At 46.2% G+C, this 19552-nt stretch overlaps 1 protein-coding gene across 1 annotated transcript in view; it reads right to left on the bottom strand.

The window, feature by feature from the left end:
- Prickle2 (prickle planar cell polarity protein 2) overlaps positions 1-19552 on the bottom strand; it is a 328065-nt gene that overhangs the window by 235796 nt on the left and 72717 nt on the right. The window lies entirely within an intron of this gene.

The following is a 19552-nucleotide window of genomic DNA, read 5'->3' on the forward strand; positions in this document are numbered from 1 at the left end:
TGACGAATTTGAAGGTGGAACCCACAAGCCACCCAGGGGACACTGAGATGGCCACTCAATATGCTGGCCTGAGTTCAGGGCCAGGTCTGGACTTGAGACAAGAATCTGGAAGTAGAGTCGTGGGAAAGGTGGATCTTTTTTTTTTTTTTTTTTTTGCAGGGGGGGAGGCATTTACAGAGGATTGAACTCAGTGCTTAACCACTGAGCCACATCCCCAGCCCGTGACAGGGTCTCACTGAGTTGCTTAGGGCCTCACTAAGTTGCTGAAGCTGGCCTCAAACTTGTGATCCTCCTGCTTCAGCCTCCTAAGCCACTGGGATTACAGGCGTGTGCCACGAAACCTGGTGGGAGAGGTGGATCTTACCCCCATTGCTGGGGCATTTAGTGCACAAAGCCCTCCAAATCCAGAAAAGGTGTCCGAGTCCCTCACTGTCCAGTTCTGAGTCAGAATGCTCCACTGACCAACCTATCAACAGACAGGCGTGGAGAAGCAGTCAACCGTTGCACCCCCACATCTGAGCGGGTGAGCCGGGAATTCAGTGAGACAGAGTTACGTGGAAGCAGGTGGGAGCCTGGCAGAGAGAGCAGGGTGGGTGACTCCTGATTATTCTGAAAATTATACAGCACTTCCGGAGGAGGAAGATAATGGGAAAACCTAGCAGGAAGTCTAAAGTCCCAGTGTGCAGCCCATACAGGCAAAATAACCAGTTTGGGAATGAAAGGCGCCCTGACTAATCCCCATTGAATTCCCATTTCCTGTGCCTCCAAGGTGTTGGGGTCTCCCCTGGAGACCTCTTAGCCCTCCTCCCGCTCCCTGGAGGCCTCAGAAGTCACCTGGGAAACAGCGACTCTGTGAATGCACTTTATTTCAGACTCTCCTGAAGCTCTCCTCTCCACATCTTTCAAGCTGATTGATGGATACTTCGTCTTGCTTCAGAGAGAAGTTCGGGCGGTTTAGGAGGATGCATGAATACAAGATGGCATCGATTAAAAATAGGAACAAAGAGAAAAGAAAAATGAGGACAGGGACGTGAAATGGATCCAAGAACGAGGCTAAATTGCATCCCGAAAAGACGTATGGGCCACAAATTTGGCTCTGAGTTGGTTGCAGTCGGTGTGGAAAAAGAAAAAAAAAATTATGCAATTACACAATTCACTGTGTCCAAAAAGTAAAACTCAGTCCAGGAGCTCTGGAAAAATTAAAACACTTGCATGCATCCTAAATAACATCACTGCATCCCTGTCCTGCTTTGGGGACCCAGCTGTGTCCTGCCTATAGCATCTGTGGACAGGTGAGAAGCCAATCCATTCACCCATTTATTTATTGTTATTATTGGTTCTCTCAGACTGTAAATACTTCCTGTGTATAAAGGAGGTGGCAGGCCCCAAAGCAGGAGCTGGAGATAGGAGCTAGGATGGCCTCTGCCCACCTGGTTCTTATGTCACAGTGAAGGAACGTGTGACAATACAAGTAAACCAACAAATAAAACAATTATAAAGTGCATCATGCCACAAAGGAAGGTTTGGATAAGAAGGGGTATGATGCAGACTTTGGATAGGTGTGCTCAGGTAAGGTCTCTCTGAAGAGGTGAAGATGGATAAGACCTAAAGAGAGAGGGAATGGGCTACATGAAGGGCCAGGGATTTCTAGGAGTCCCATGCAAAGGTCCTGAGGCAGGAAAGAAACCAGCCTGAACAAAGTGCAGCCCAGCATAGCCACAGTTTGCGGCACCTCAGGCACAGTGAGCAGAAAGTGGCATGAGGTGACGCCTGTCTGTTCAGATCGGGTCTGGCTGCTGTGGAAACTGTGGGAAGAAGTTGGTTTTTATCTAACATGCAATAAAGGGCTTTATACCAGAGGGGTACCACTGTGGATTTGAAAGATGGTTCTGGTTGCATCTCGGAGCACAGACAGGGAGGGGAGAAGGAGGAGGATCAGGTAACAGATTGCTGTTGGCATGAACTAGAGAAAAGAAGAGTGGGGGAGAGGGAGGGGCCAGCTGATTACAGATGCCACCGTTGGGATCTAAATCGCCCCACTAAGAGCACGTGTGTTAGGAAACGCAGCCATGTTCAGAGAGTAAAAAAAAAAAAAATGAGGATTCACCCATTGACGGATTAATTTGAATGGATTCCTGGGTGGGAACTGAAGACTGGTGGGCGTGGCTGGAGGCGTGGCCTTGGACTATATCTGAGCCTGTCCACCCCGCCTACCCCCTTGCAGAAGCTGGGAGCTGGCCAGCTTGCCCACCAGCCCTCCACCCTCCCTGCCTCGCCCGGAGCCCAGAGCTAGGGCACTGGCCAACGTGGACAGAACCTCTGGAACCACTGTGAGCCCCAAACGTCTGCTCCGGGTTTTCTTGTCAGGGATCTTGGTCCCAGCAACAGAGAGCTGACAGGTAAACCAGAGGGCTCGGAAGGCACGCGGATGTGCAAGCGGGTTGGACAGTTAGGACACAGACAGAGGGAGGAGCCGAGACACCCCAGGAGTGGAGGGGAAACTGAGGCTGCATCTGTGCTGGGCTCTGTGCCAAGCCCCAGGTCCTAGGGACCACGTGCTGGCTCTGTGCGGCTGTGCACAGAGGAGGAGAGGTGGGACACAGGAGACCACAGACCCCAGGCCTCTAGTATAGGTCTGGGATGAGAAGCACATGTCAGCCGGGCGTGGTGGCCCACAACCGTCATCCCAGCAGGAGGATCGCAAGTTCAAAGCCAGCCTCAGCAACTTAGTGAGGCCCTGAGCAACTCAGTGAGACCCTGTCTCTCAATAAAATATCAAAAGGGTTGGGGATGGAGTAGTGGTTAAGCACCCCTGGGATCAATCCCTGGTACCAAAAGAAAAAAGAGGAAGCATATGTGTGTGTAATACAGTTACCTGGGCACCGCCAACCTCCTGAGTTGGGAATCCGGAGGTGGAGCACAGCATTGGAACCTTTAGGACAGTGTGGGGGTGAGCCCATGCAGGGTCACACAGATGGGCTCTACAGTTGAAGAACTATAGATCTCTGCTTGGCTTACAAAGTTCTGTTCAGAATACACATTACTGCTGACCACATGTGAATGATTATTTCCTCTTTTTGTAAACTGTGATTTTTTCCAGGTCTTGGGTGTTAGTGTGTGTGTGTGTGTGTGTGTGTGTGTGTGTTTTGCTGGGGACTGAACCCAGGGCCTTGTGCATGCAAGGCAAGCGCTCTACCAACTAAGCTATATCCCAGCCCCTTGGGTATTAAATTTTAGCAACAGAACCCACGCACCAAAGGTTCTGGAATCTTTTCTTTTCTTTTTGGGGTCCAGGGATTGAACCCAGGAGTGCCTAACCACTGAGAAACACCCCCGGGTGTTTCTCACTGAGTTGTTTAGGGCCTTACTAAGTTTCAGAGACTGCCTTTGAACTCATGGTCCTCCTCCCTCAGTCTCCTGAGTGCTGGAATGACAGGTGTGGGCCACTGTGCCCAGCTTCTAGAATCTTTTTTTTTTTTTTTTTTTTTAATTTTTGTTTGCTTTAGTTAGTTATACATGACAGTAGAATGCACTTAGATATGTCATACATAGATGGGGTATGATTTCTCATTTTTCTGATTGTACATGTTGTAGGATCATATTGGTCATGCATATACATAAAGTAATAATGTCCATTTCATTCTACTATCCTTCCTATCCCCACTTCCCCTCCCATCACTTCCCTCTACCTAATCTAAGGTAACACTATTCTTCCCTAGTGCCCCCACCTTATTGTGAATTAGCATCTGCATATTAGAGAAAACGTTTGGCCTTTGTTTTTTTGGGATTGGCTTATTTCACTTAACATGACAGTCTCCAGCTCCATCCATTTACCAGCAAATGCCATAATTTCATTCTCCTTTAAAGCTGAGTGATATTCCACTGAATAGCACATTTTCTTTATCCATTCATCTATTGAGGGACACCTAGGTTAGTCCCATAGTCTAACTATTGTGAATTGAGCTGCTACGAACATTGATATGGCTGTGTCACTTTAGTATGATGATTTTTAAGTCTTCTGGGTATAAACCAAGAAGTGGGATAGCTGGGTCAAATGGTGGTTCCATTCACAGTTTTCTGAGGAATCTCCAGACTGTTTTCCATAGTGGTTGCACCAATTTGCAGTCCCATCAGCAATGTCAGAGTGTACCTTTTCCCCCACATCCTCACCAACACTTATTGTTGCCTGTATTCTTGATGATTGCCAGTCTGACAGCAGTGAGATAAAATCTTAGTTTTGACTTGCATTTCTCTATTCACTATAGATTTTGAACACTTTTTCATATATCTGTTGATTGACTGTATTTCTTCTGTGAAGTGACTATTCAGTTCCTTAGCCCATTTTTTGGTTGGCTTATTTGTTTTGTGTTTTTTGGTGTCAAGCTTTTTGAGTTTTTTATATATTCTAGAGATTAATGCTTTATCAGAGGTGCATGTGATAAAGCTTTTCTCCTAGTATGTCGGTTCTCTCTTCACATTATTGATTGTTTCCTCTGCTGAGAAGAATATTTTTAATTTGAATCTATCCCATTTATTGATTCTTGATTTTACTTCTTGCGCTTTAGGAGTCTTGTTAAGAAAGTCAGATTCTAGGCCAAGGAGGTGAAGATTTGGGCCTATTTTTTCTTCTATTAAATGCAGGGTCTCTGTTCGAGTTCCTAAATCTTTGAAACACTCTGAGTTGGTTTTTGTGAGAGATAGAGGGTTGATTTCATTCTGCAACATATGAATTTCCAGTTTTCCCAGCGCCATTTATTGAAGAGGCTATCTTTTCTCCAGTGAATGTTTTTGGCAACATTGTCTAGCATGAGATAACCGTATTTATGTGGGTTTGTCTCTGTGTCCTCTATTCTGTACCATTGGTCTACATGTCTATTTTGGTGCCAATTCCATGCTGTATTTGTTACTGTAGCTCCATGGTATACTTTAAGGTCTGGTATAGTGATGTCTTCTGCTTCACTCTTCTTGCTAAGGACTGCTTTTGTTATTCTGGGTCTCTTATTTTTCCAAATAAATTTCATGATTGCTTTTGCTATGTCAAAGAAGAATGTCATTGGAATTTTCATAGGAATTGCATTAAATCTGTATAACACTTTTGGTAGTATGGCCATTTTAACAATATTAATTCTGCCTATCCAGGAGCATGGAAGATCTTTCCATCTTCTGAGGTTTTCTTCAATTTCTTTCTTTAGTATTCTGTAGTTTCCATTGTAGAGGTCTTTCACCATTTTTGTTAAATTGATTTCCCCAAATAGAAGCTACTCTAACAAATTGGGATTAAATAATTTTTTTAAACATTTATTTTTTAGTTGTTGGTGGACACAATACCTTTATTTTATTTTTATGTGGTGCTGAGGATCGAACCCAGTGCCTCACACATGCTAGTCAACTGCTTTCCCTCTGAGCCACAACCTTAGCCCAGGATTAAATAATTTTTTTTAAAAAAATATTTTTTAGTTGTAAGTGGATCTTTTATTTTATGTATTTATTTCTATGCAGTGCTGAGGATTGAAACCAGGGCCTCACACATGTTAGGCAAGTGCTCTACCACTGAGCAACAACTCCAGCCCCTAAATAAAACACTATTGAATGATGAATTTATAGTAGAAGAAATCAAGGATGAAATAAACAATTCTTAGAGGTAAATTGGAACACTGATACAACATATCAAAATCTCTGGGACATGGGGCTGAGGATATAGCTCAGTTGGTAGACCACTTGCCTCGCATGCATAAGGCCTTGGGTTCAATCCCCAGTACCACACACACACACACACAAAAAAAAAAAAAAAAAAAAGAGAGAGAGAGAAAAGGAAAGAAAGAAAGAAAAAAGAATCACTGGGACACTAGGAAGACAGTACTAAGAGGAAAATTTATTGCATTGAGTGCATTCATTAAAAGAATAAAAAGTCAACAAATAAATGACCTAACTACAACTCAAAGCCCTAGAAAAAGAAAAACAAATCAACACCCAAAGCAGTGGAAGACAGGAAATAATTAAAATCAAAGCTAAAATCAAAACCAAAGAAACAATTGAAAAAATTGACAAAATAAAAAGTTGGTTCTTTGAAAAAAAATGACAAAATAAAATAGATAAAGAAGAGAAGGAAAGAGAAAACTCAAACTACCATAACACAAGATGAAGAAGGAAATATCACAACAGACATGCCTGAAATACAGAAGATAATTAGAAACTACTTTGAAAATTTATACTCCAATAAAATAAAAAATATCCAAGATATCAACAAATTTCTAGAGACATATGACCGACCCCAACTGAATGAGGTGGTCATACATGATTTAAACAGATCCACTTCAAGAAATGAAGTAGAAAATGCCATCAAAAGCCCACACACCAAGAAAAGCCCAGGACCAGATGGATTCTCAGCCGAGTTCTACAAGGCTTTCAAAGACAAGTTAACATCAATCCTCCTCAAAGTATTCCATGAACTAGAAAAGGAGGGGACCCTTCTAAACTCATTTTTTGAGGCTAATATCACCCTGAGACCAAAACTAGAAAAAGACACATCAAGGAAAGAAAACTTCAGACCAATATCCCTGATAAACATAGATGCAAACATTCTCAATAAAATTCTGGCAAATTGCATACAAAAACATATTTGAAAGATAGTGCACCACGATCAGGAGGGGTTCATCCCAGGGATGCAAGGTTGGTTCAACATATGGAAATCAATAAACATAATTCATCATATTAATAGACTTAAAACAGGAATCCTAGGATCATCTCCATAGATGCAGAAAAAGCATTTGACAAAATACAGCACACCTTCATGTTCAAAACACACACACAAAAAACAAAACAAAACAAAACAAAACACTAGGATAGTAGGAACATACCTCAACATTGTAAAAGCTATCAATGCTAAACCCAAGGCCAGCTCATTCTAAATGGGGAAGAAAATGAAAGCATTCCCGCTAAAAACTAGAACAAGACAAGGATGTCCTCTTTCACCACTTCTATTCAACATCATCCTTGAAACTCTAGCCAGAGCAATGAGAAGAAAGAAATTAAAGGGATACAAATAGGAAAAGAAGAACTCAAACTATCACTATTGGTTGATGACATGATTCTATATCTAGATGATCCAAAAAATTCCACCAGAAAACTTCTAGAACCAATAAGTGAATTCAGCAAAGTAGCAGGATGGGAAATCAACACCCATAAATCAAACACATTCCTATACATCAGCGATGAATCCACAGAAAGAGAAATTAGGAAAACGACCCCATTCACAGTAGCCTCAAAAACAAACAAACAAACAAACAAACAAACAAACAGAAAAGCCCAGAAATTTTCTTAGCAGCTCAGACCAGAACTGAGCCTGAAGAGCATTCATAGGGAACATGCAAGATGTGGAATGAGCACCCCACCCCACCCCAATTTAGAAGCCTTACTGCAGGCTGTTCCAGATCATGGCTTCTCAGGTTTCACCAGAACCCAAGAAAGGCCACTTTACCCCTTGCCCTAGCTATGAACTCCCAGTTTGGTAACTTTGTCTGAAAGTTCCTTCTTATATGTAACTTAAGTTCCAAGGGCTGTTATTGAAACTCATTCCTCCTCAACTGCTGATGGAAATTCAAAAGAGTTGGCCTTGATCTTCTTTGAAGCCATCCTTCACATTGAATAATAATGCGAAGGACTTTTCTGTAGTCCTTAGAAGCAAAAGAAAAAGATACATAAAGTTAGAGGAAGAAAGAGAAAGGAGAAAAATCGCTCTCGACTTCCATTCCCAAGAGTTGCCCTCCATGGAAATATAAATTGATTTATCGCAAGCATCTGGTGTGAAGCTAAGGCCTGCGCTTATGGTGAGCACCGCTGAATCTCAGAGGCAGAAAGAAGAGAAGGGTTAAAGGAGAACAACACCTAGAGCATAATAATTGTGACTCCCAGGAGCTCAGGTTTCTCATTTCATCCTCTCAGCCTCCTACAGGAAGAAATTAGCAGGCCTTCATTTCAGGGCCAGAAAATCAAAGCTGACGCATTATAAGATCCCAAGGTCACAGTGGCCCCCTGCCGAAGTGTCAGAACCCAAAAAGTCAAGACAGATCTGGTGGCAGCTCTCAACCAGGGTGACTTTGCACTTCAAGGAACATTCAGGGCCAGGTGGAGGTATTTTGGGTTTTTGCACCAGGAAGGGAGGTGGAGTTGCTACTGACATCTAAACTATTATGGTTTGGGTGTGAGGTGTCCCCAAAAGCTCACGTGTGAGACGGTGCAGGAAGGTCCAGAGGAGACATGACTGGGCTGTGGGAGCCTTAATCCAACTAGTGAATGAACCCCTGATGGGATTAACTGGGTGGTGACTGGAGGCAGGTGGGTGTGGCTGGAGGAGGGGGCATTGGGGGCGTGGCTTTGGGGTCTCTATTTGTCTCTGGAGAGTGGAGTCTCTCTCTGCTTCCTGATCACCATGTGAGCTGCTTCCCTCCACCACACTCTTCCTCCATGATGTCCTGCCTCCCCTCGAGCCCCGAGGAGTGGAGCCTGCTGTCTGTGGACTGAGACCTGAAACGGTGAGCCCCTGAGTCACCTCTTCCTCCCTCCAGTGGTCTGGTCAGGTCTTTTAGTCACAGCAGTGAAAAAGCTGACCAAGATGCTGAGGTCACATAGATAGCAGGCACAGATCTGAGATGGGACCCCCCAAGGTCTAAGTTCAGAATTTATACTCACAGCCCCAACCTCTCCCCACTTTCTGCAAACACCAGAGAGACATACTAACCTGAAAGTCATCTGCTAAAGGTCTTTATATCTGCCACCATGTTGCCCCCCAAAATGGAGCCATGACCCCAGTTCATCAGACATGACCAAGGTACGTCAGCCACGCCCCCCAAGACACGGGGAGAGTGCTGGGTCGACAAGCTCCTTCTAAAAGGGAAAGTGTTTAACTCACCTCAACAAATAAGATTCAAACAACCGTCAGTTTACAAAGCAAAATCAATGAGCTAAAACCCAACTGTGTCTGCAGTTATTCCACATCAAACTAGGCTGGCCGTCCTACCTGAGAGGGACACCACAGAGCTCTGACGTGACCAAGAGGATGTGTTGAGAATGAGCCGTCCTCTGCACCAGCTCGGGGCTGAGCTCTGCAGGAAGCAAATGGTGGACGAAAGAAGGATCAAGAATGGGTGGAGCAGCCAGGCCTGGGGGTCCATTATAACTTCCAGAGACTCGGGAGGTGGAGGCGGAGGATCACAAGGTAGAGGCCAGCCTCACCACTTAGAGAGGCCCTGTCTCAAAATGAAGTAAAAATTCAAAAAGGGGATGATGATGTCACTACGTGATAAAACTCCCTTGGACTCAATCCCTAATTCAACCCCCCCCTCTCTCTATATATATAGAGAGAGAGAGAGAAAGAGAAAGAGAGAGAGAGAGAGAGAGAGAGAGAAAGAGAGAGAGAGAGAGAGAGAGAGAGAAGAGAGAGGGAGAGAGAGAGAGAATGTGTATGTGTGTGCAAAAATAAGTGTGGAGGGAATGCCACTGGTGAAATCCCAATAGGCCCATTCCTGGTCATGTTTCTGTCACTACCATCAAAAAATGCCTGGTCTCATCACCGTGGCTGATTCCTTATGGTCCTGCAGAGGTCATCTCTGGACACTCCACTAAGGTGAGTCCCCCTCCAGTGCACACCCCCACCCCTTTACCGAGCAGTCAGTCACACATGCTAAAAGCAGCTCAATGCTTTACAGAAGTGCTCGCGACCACTCTATGAGATGGATGGTGTCCCCCCATTTTACAGATGAGGACACGGAAGTTTAGTGGGGGTGATTTGCTGAGGTCACACAGTTCAAATGTCACAGAGCCCAATCTCACATTCAGACTTCTTCTCTTACTCTAAAGTTTGTCTCTCACGGCACTTTAAGGATCAATCCAGATGTGGCCCCAAAGCTCTCACAATATCCTTTTAGGCGCACACAAATCATAGGCATAACAAAATTTTTAGTCAGAAGGACTGGCATTTTCTGTGTGTGTGTGTGTGTGTGTGTGTGTGTGTGTGCGTGTGTGTTTGTCCTGACAGAGATGACCTAGATCATGGGTTATTACAATGACCAGAGTAACAGTGGCTTAAAGAACAGAACATTTGGCTGGGCACAGTGGTGCACACCTGTAATCCCAGGGGCTGGGGAGGCTGAGGCAGGAGGATCACAAGGTCAAGGCCATCTTCAGCAAAAGAGAGGCCTTAAGCAACTCGGCAAGACCCTGTCTCTAAATAAAATACAAAAAGGGCTGGGATGTGGCTCAGTGGTCGAGGGCCCCCCCCCCCCCGAGCTCAATCCCTGGTACCCACCCCACCCCAAAAAACCCTTTCTTTCTTCCCGTGCAGTCTGAGCATGTGCAGAGCAGGGGTGGCGTGCAGATTACCTGCTCTCAGGGGCCGGGCGGCCTCCTTCCCTGTGGCATCTCAACCTGCACAGGGCTCTCCTGGCTCACAGCTCAGGGATGGCTCCTGATTGCCATAGCCATGCCCCACCTGCCGGGGAGGCAGGGGGATAGGGGCGGGAGGGCCCGCTGCTCCCTGGAGAGTGTGGCCAAGAGTGTGGCTCAACCTCGGGTCAGCACTGAAGGAGCCGCCGTGCCCAGCAGGGAGAGGAGTAGGAAACGCAGCTCTTCTCCCTGATCCTCCTGATCTTCACAGTCAGCCACCAGGGGAAGGACCCTGGGAGAAGCCAGGCAGCGTCCAGGACAGGGTGGCCAGGAGCACAGCCCTCATCCTGCAGTGACCGACAGAGGAGAACCATCGCCGCCCCCTGCTGCCCCGCCTCCTTTCCTTGCCGGTGACAGCCTTGCCCAGGAGGAAGAGAGGAGAAGGGACACAGGGCTGCCAAGGGACAGAAGGAGGTCCCACTGCTTCTCTGCCGTCTCCAGCCAACAAAGCTGGGGGCCAGCCCTGGGTGCTCATGGCACGTGGCTAGGTCCTGGGGGAAGCAAGCCCATTCCGAGAAGGCTGTCCCCAGAGCATCCCGAGCCCCGAAACAGAGCCAAGCCTGGTGCCAGGGCCAGACTCTGCACAGACTTCACCCAAGCAACCTCACGGGGACAGTGTGACCTTCCAAACACCATCCCTGGGGGGTTGCTCCTAAGTGAGTCCTTCTTTTGGTATTTGTTTTTTGGTACCGGGGACTGAACCCAGGGGCACTCGCCCACTGAGCCCCATCCCCAGCCCTGTTTTGTATTTTATTTAGAGACAGGGTCTCACTGAGTTGCTGAGGGCCTCACTAAGTTGCTGAGGCTGGCTTTGAACTTGCCATCCTCCTGCCTCAGCTTCCCAAGCTGTCAGGATGACAGGTGTGCACCACCACACCCAGTGGGAGTCCTTCTTTTTGAACACAGGTGTGGTAGGACAGGATGGGGACTTCAGCAGTGTAAGAGGTGACGGACTGTGGCTTTGCACGCTCACACACAGCAGCTCTGCTGACTGTCATTTAACCACAGAGGCCTGCAGTGGCTGACAGGTACCTGTAAGAGATAACTGCAGTGGCAGAAGCAGGAAACACAGCAACGGGACAGAACAGTCCCCCTTTAGGCTTAGGGCAGTGGAAGTCCCCAAGCTGTATGAGCTGAGAGTCCTGAGGCTATTGATGAGCTAGAACCCACATAAGGAATGTCGAATGCACCTTCCAATAGAATGGCACCAACCCCCTTGCCTTGATGTGCCCCAAACTTGCTTATGTATAAATGTAAAAGCCCTGCTGTGCTCGGGGCTCAGACTTTGGGAATTATCCCTCTGGTCCGTGGCACCACTAATAAAGTGCTGCTTCCAGATCTCGTTGTCCTGACCCACGTTTCCTGCTACACAGGCCGTTACTCCTGCTCTTGCTTTTATCACAAGGAAAGGTCACCCATCGGGGGACACTGGTTCTCCAAAGTTGTGGAACTTTTCAAGAAACATTAGAAAGTGGTCAGGTCAGGAGTGAGAAGAATTTGAAAAGGAGTTTCTTTCGGATTAATATGCAGAGCAAAACAGTGGCAGCTGTAATAGGGTGTGTGACTTCAGTGTGGCAGGCACTAAGTGATATGGGTAAAATAAAGAAATAAGAATGTCTATGTGTGTGCCTTTGCCCCTTAAGCGACGACTCCAATTTGCAGAAAAAGAAACTGAGGCTTAAAGGGTGGGTGCACGTGTCCCAAACGTGTACTGCTAGTACATGTGACAGTCACGGTTGGCACCCAAGCTTCTCATAATCAGAAACCATGAATCAATGTTCCCAGGCCCACACACTGCCACCACCCCTTTCCCTGCTCTGCCACATCAGACAAGGTACCTTGAGTACTAAAAGCTACTTAAATACAGGAAGACCACACTCTGTGTCGTCTTCATTTCTAAGAACTTGCAGGAAATTCAAAGTCTGTTCCAAAGAATCGTCCCTGAAATGAGCTCATCGTTTTAGTGAATGTTCTGCTAAAGGCTTTTGTCAACAGGAGAATCCTTCTGCACAGCGTGTACCTGAAAATGTTTTGCACAATTTTGTTTTCAGACCCGGCATTCAGTTGGTTTGAAAGGGGGACAGGGGGAGGTGTTTACATCTGCATTGCTTTCGATTCCACTGTCACACTGGGTACATTAGAACCCTTCAGGAACTGACGGTCTTCCTTTGCGTTATCCAAAACATCCAATTTTCCTTTCAACCTGAGAAATAATGAAAGGAGGAGGGGCAGTCAAATGGAGGAGGCGGCTGTACTGGCAAAAGCCCCACGTGAAAGGGGTGGCAGACGGTCAGCACCGGCCAGCCGTGCCATGCCGTGGGCCCAGTGCCAGGTGACCAGTTCTGAAACCCTAGCAATGGACTCCATTCTTTACGGAAATCTGCACTCGTGATCCGCCTGCCTCAGCCTCCTGAATCGCTGGGACTAAAGGCGCGCACCATCGTGCCTGCCTGCCTCCGCACTTTCAAGGTGCCTCTAGCACTATTTGTTAAGGCCCCATTGAAGTTGTCGCAGGACCAGAACACGGATAATAAATAAATAAATAAATAAATCAGGGCTGGTAAGTAATTGGCATCTAATCAATGGTTGAAAACTGATGAATGGAGCAAAGTGAAATAAGCTAAGCATTCAGAGAAGGAAAAAAAAAATGTTTGGGTGCTGTGGCCCACGCCTGTCATCCCAGCCACTCGGGAGGCTGAGGCAGGGGGATCATAAGTTCAAGGCCAGCCTCAGCAACCTATCTAGGCCCTCGGCAGGTCAGCGAGACCAGGTCTCTGAATAAAGTATAAAAATGGCTGGGGATGGGACTCAGGGGTTAAGAGCCCCTGGGTTCAATCTGCAGTACTGGGGGGAAAATGGGAGAGTGAGTGGAAATTCCACAAGACAGATGTTCAACCACCATTAACATTTTAGCATATTTCCTTCCCGTTTCTCTATACATTAAAAAATAAAAATAAAAAAATCACAGGGCACAAACTGAATGTACAACACTCATTTTCAACAGAGCGCAAGCTTCCCCCAAGTCATAAAGATCTTTGAAAGCATCCCTTTTAATAACTACATTATTCCAATATATTAATATTCCTGTTGCTATTGCTAGACTGTTCCATAGCCTTCCTGCTAGTTATATTGTTTCCAATTTGCAGTTATGAAAACATTGTTCTAAATACCTGAGCAAGACCATTTTTTCTTCTTTTTTATAAGATTATTTCCTCAGGAAGGATTCCTTAAAGTGACATTGTTGAATAAACAAAATTAATAGCTTTTAGGCTTTTTTTTTTGTACCAGGGATTGAACCCAGGGGCACTTAACTACTGAGCCACATCCTCAGCCTTTTTTATATATATTTTATTTAGAGACAAGGTCTCACTGAGTTGCTTAGGGCCTCACTAAATTGCTGAGGCTGGCTTTTGAACTTGAGATCCTCCTGCCTCAGCCTCCCAAACCACTGGGATGACAGGTGTGCACCACCTTATCCAGCCATTTGGAGCCTTTTGAGAACGTCTTGGCATTAGCTTTGTTCCTACAGCATATGTCCCTAACAGCGCTGTATAAAATGCCCAGCTCCCAGCACTGAGCATTACCACTGACGACCTGAAAACCAGCGAGTCCCCTCCTCCCTCCAAAAGCCCTTGCTCATTGAACAGGCAAAGTGGCGTGGAGACCTGCTTTCATTTGCAGAGTGTTGGGAGTCAACCGGCTCCAAAGACTAACTTCCTCATCCCCCCCCCCCCAGAAGAGCCATCCAATGGTGAGCCCTGCTGGCTCACATGATTTTACCCCCCAATCATCAGACTAGCCCTGCTGGCTCACATGATCCTTACCCACCAATCAGATTAGCCCTGCTGGCTCACATGATCCTTACCCACCAATCAGACTAGCCCTGCTGGCTCACATGATCCTTACCCACCAATCAGACTAGCCCTGCTGGCTCACATGATCCTTACCTCACCAATCAGACTAGCCCTGCTGGCTCACATGATCCTTACCTCACCAATCAGACTAGCCCTGCTGGCTCACATGATCCTTACCCACCAATCAGAAAGCACCCCATGCCAACTGTCAAACCCTTCAACTGTTAAACTGTCATGATTGTCAAACAACCCCTCCCCATAAATATGTAGAGCTGTTCCTCAATAAACGGGCATTTTCTCCGACAAAGAGCCTTGTTCATTCTTTCACAGAGTACACCATGCTGACGGGCTGAACCTTCCCAACTTGCCACGTGGGTTTGGCTTCTCCAGACTCTCTGTCTGTATCCTTTGCCCATCAGAAGGCACTGTGGAAGCCAAGAGTCACCATGCCGGAAAAGGAGAACAGGTTCCCCCCTGCCCTTTAATACTGATAATGATAATAATAATACTAATATTATTATCATTATTATCATCATCATTGTTATTATTTTGATGCATCTTCCCGCTGCTGATCTAGCACTGTGAAGTGAAGGTGGAAGCCAGCGAATCCCTTCCCACCTCCCGAGGAGAGACTGGCCTCTCCTTCCCCACGCTGGAGTCCAAGTTCTGCATGTCTTCAACCTTCTCATCCCTTGGAAGCCGGAGTCTGCCGATGTCAGAGGGAGAAGGAGGCTGCTGGCCTCCAAGGGGGCTGGAGCCAGATTCACAGGGAGGCCCACCCTCCAAGAAGAGCTTTCGATGAGAGAGGAAATTAGACACCTGTCAAAACCCATCTCTTCAAGCATCCTTGCCCCTAACCTGCCTCCCAAGACCCAGGGAACCCGGTGCTGACCGGTGCTGGCCCTCACCACAGGACAGCCGCTGAGCAGAAGGCTCCGGAAAGCCTGCAGGAGGCAGGATGGAAACTCAGCTCATGGAAGCTGGTGGCCTGAGGAAATGGCTCAGGAAAGGCGCAGAGCCGGGCAGGCGTCCTTTGGAAAGATCTTTACTGGAGCGTGAGGGCGGCACAGATTGTGGGCTTGAGCTGCGTGCAGAGCTGCAGGAGTGCGGGGTGTTCGGTGGAGAGTGAGTGAACAACTCCATCCTTAACCCACCGAGGAGACCAGAGCCCCACCAGCATCACACAGGCCGCTAGCACAGCTCAGAAGCAGCTTCCCTGCCAAAGACAAAGGAGGAGCCCTAGGTTCTACCACACAGCACGGCCAGGATGAACTGCGGCTCCCGGACAACAGAGCTAGGCTAATTTGCCGGAAGGGCCCACTGTTCTATGGAATAAAATCAACAGGGAGCGGACTTGGTGGTGCATGCCTGTCATCCCAGTGGCTCAGGAGGCTGAGGCAGGAGGATCGAAAGTTCAAGGCCAGCCTCAGCAATTTATCAAGGCCCTAAGCAACTCAGTGAGACCCTGCATCTAAATGAAGTACAAAATAGGGCTGGGGATGTGGCTCCATGGTCGAGTGCCCCTGGGCTTAAAATAAAAAAATAAAAAAGGGACCTTCATTCACTTTGGTGGACTTTAGGAACAAAAGACTGTTGTATTTGGTCTCTTTGTTCATAAAGCTAACTTCACAAAGGCCTGAGCTTACCCTACCCTGCAGGCACTGTACCATGAAGTGACCAGTATGCACTGAACCAGGGAGCAGCAACTGCTCCTGTCACCCCTCTGCTCCTAGGTGCTGCCCCGCCATGCAATCAGCTAGGGGCTTGGCTGACCAGGCCTCACCGAGGCAGAACCTCCCCCTGTCTCTGCATCTGAACACTTAGCTTTTCAGCAGAGTGATCAAATCAATAATCAAGCAAACTGACCTTGACCTCAGACTGCCTTGAACTTAATACCCAGCTCTGCTTTTACAGGTTGTACCGCAGCGGACACGTTACCGATCCTCTCTCAGAACAAACAAGCTGATAGTCAATGAGCTCAAATAAGACTATTCAAACAGTGCCTGGAACGTGGTAAAAATGGAATAAACTGCTCTTATTACATTTCCTCATCTCTAAGATGAACACTTATTTCAAACCCAAACTACCTTTTGAGGATTAAATGGTGAGAATTAAATAAAAGCAGTAAAATGTTCAGCATAAATGCTAATGCTTCATAGGGTCAGCTATTATTTGTAATTAATGAAGAGCTTTGAGATTTAAAAAGAGTTGTACCTAGCATACTTCTGTGATGCAGGCACATCAATGTTTATAGCAGCTCAGTTCACAGTAGCTAAACCGTGGAACCTACCTAGGTGCCCTTCAACAGATGAATGGATTATGAAAATGTGGTATAGATACACAATAGAATATTACTCAGCCTTAAAGAAGAATGAAATGATGGCATTTTCTGGTAAATGGATGGATCTGGAGACTCTCATGCTAAGTGAAATCAGCCAATCCCAAACACCCAAATGGCAAATGTCCTCTCTGATATGAGGAGGCTAACCCACAAAGAGGGAAAGAGGAGAATAGAAGTTCATTGGATGAGACAAAGGGAAATGAAGGGAAGGGAGGGGGATGGGAATAGGAAAGACACTGGAATGAATAGGACAGAACTTTTCTGTGTTCATATGTGAGCACACGACCAGGGAAACTCCACATCATGTCCAACCACAAGAATGGGAAGTTAGACTCCATGTGTGTGTGATAGGTCAAAATACACTCTACTGCCATGGATATCTAAAAGGAACAAATGAAAAAGGTGGGGCTGGGTATGTGGCTCAGTGTAGAAGCACCCTTAGTTCAATCCCAATCCCTGGTACAAAACACCACACAGACACACACACACACATCAGGCTGTGCCACAGACATGACACCTTTCACCGACAGCATGCTACAGTGACACAGCCACATCAATGTTTATAGCAGCTCAATTCACAATAGCTAAGCTATGGAACCAACCTAGGTGCCCTTCAACAGATGAGTGGATAAAGAAAATGTGGTCTATATACACAATGGAATATTACTCAGCCATAAAGAAGAATAAAACTTTGGCACTTGCTGGTAAACGAATGGAACTGGAGACTATCATGCTAAGTGAAATAAGCCAGTCCCCATCCCCCCCAAAAAACACATGTCAAATGTTTTCACTGATAGTTGGAAGCTAATCCAAAATAAGGGGTAGGGGAAGAAAAGGAGAAAGAAAAAAAAGGGAGAGGAATTTTATCAGGATAGAGGAAAGATCAGTAAAGTAGATGAAGGAGATTGAGGAGGAGGAAGGGGGAAGAGAAGAGGAAAGAAAAGTGGAATGAATCTGCCCCAAGTTTTGTAAGTACATACATAAATAGTCCACAGTGAATTCCAGCGTGAAGTATATCAGAAGACACTAATTTAAAAAAACTATAAATAAATTACAGAAAGAACAGTACAATAGAGGGAAGTGGGGAGGGGGAGGGAGAGGGGGAGGGAGCAGTGCTGGGCACTGAATCAGAGCAAAATATATTCCATGCTTTTGTGACTATGTCAGGATGCATCCTCATGTTCCGTGTAAACTAAAAAGGATTTTTAAAAAGAGTCGCATCCAATGTTGAGACAACTCAGTTCTAATCCTGGCTTTATCATTTCCCTCACTCACTCTGTGACGTCAACTCATTCCAATTGTCACCTGGGAATGTGGCATTGGTGAGCCAATACTCAGGATGTGATATGCTTAACTCAAACCACAGGATCAGGTGTGCGAGGCAAAGTCCCCAACAGAGGTGAAGCTAAATGAGAGGGAACCCAAATTCAAACAAGACCACTAGTAAGGAATCCAGCCTGCACTGCATAGCTAGAGGGGCCAGCTCCCAGGGACAAGAGAAGGTCCTTGTCCTTCCATGCTCCCTCTCCAGCCCAGCCTTGGAGAACCATTACAAAGATGGGTCCTGGGGATTGAACCCAGGGCACTCAACCACGGAGCCCCATCCCCAGCCCTATTTTGTATATAGAGACAGGGTCTCACTGAGTTGCTTAGGGCCTCGCTTTTGCTGAGGCTGGCTTTGAACTTGTGATCCTCCTGTCTCAGCTTTGCAAGGATTATAGGTGTGAGCCACTGTACCCAACTAGTAAGATCTTTTTTTTAAATAAGATATTTATAAAATTGTTCAAGAAGTATTATTGTAAATGGGTAAAAATAAGCACACAACAAAGAGAAACAAGAAAACAAGAAAATGGGAAAAATGTATTTGAAATAAGTTTAGATTTATAGATAGTTGCAAAAATATCTCCAGGCTTCCCTATCATTTATATCTTACCAAATCATTATACAGTGATCGACATTATATATAGACACACACATATATAACATGACATCCGAGCAAGAGAACATATGTATACATACATCTATAACTATATGTGCACTATAAACAGTACATATAGGTGTATACAACTGTACAAATATCTATATGTCCGTACAAGTGTATCTATGAATGAAAATTTCAGTTAAGTTTATTAGGCAAACAGCACAGAGATAATTGTTGCAAGCAAAAATCACCATGGAGGCTCAGATGGGGAGAGTGGATGGAGAAGTCTGGAGTAAACGAGGGTATGTGCAGAGCCTGGGAAGTCTCCTAGGAGCTATGTGTTTACCACAAAGTGAAAAGAGGATCTTCACCTAGGAGCAGCGGGCAGGCGGCACTTTAAGCTGATGGTTACGATCAGCCGCATCCATAACCAGGCACGTCCATCAATCGGCCTCATTCATAACCCAGCCTGTTAATCAATCAGCCTCATCCATAACCAGGCACGTCCATCAATCATCCTCATCTATAACCTGGCCTGTCAATCAATCAGCCTCATCCATAACAGACACGTCAATCAATCATCCTCATCTATAACCTGGCCTGTCAATCAATCAGCCTCATCCATAACCAGGCATGTCAATCAGTCAGCCTCATCCATAACCAGGCATGTTCATCATTCAGCCTCATCCATAACCCAGCATGTCTATCAATCAGCCTCATCCATAACCAGGCACGTCCGGGTCCCGGGCCCCCTGATTCGGTGCACTGAGAAGGTTCCAGCATCGTTTACCTCAACTCAGTTGTGCAAACAAACCAGAAAACTGCATCCAGAAGGACACTCTGCTAACCGTGGACCAGCTCTCTTCCACCATGTCAAGGAAGACAAGGACTGAGGCAGAGTCCCAGATGGGGGGAGAGACCGTAAGGAGATATGACAACCAAATGCAGCGTGAGACCCTGGATGGGATCCAGGAGCAGAGAAGAGGGTGTGAGTGG

Source organism: Ictidomys tridecemlineatus, chromosome 2, assembly GCF_052094955.1.
Source record: "Ictidomys tridecemlineatus isolate mIctTri1 chromosome 2, mIctTri1.hap1, whole genome shotgun sequence".
Classification (NCBI taxonomy): Eukaryota; Metazoa; Chordata; class Mammalia; order Rodentia; family Sciuridae; genus Ictidomys; species Ictidomys tridecemlineatus.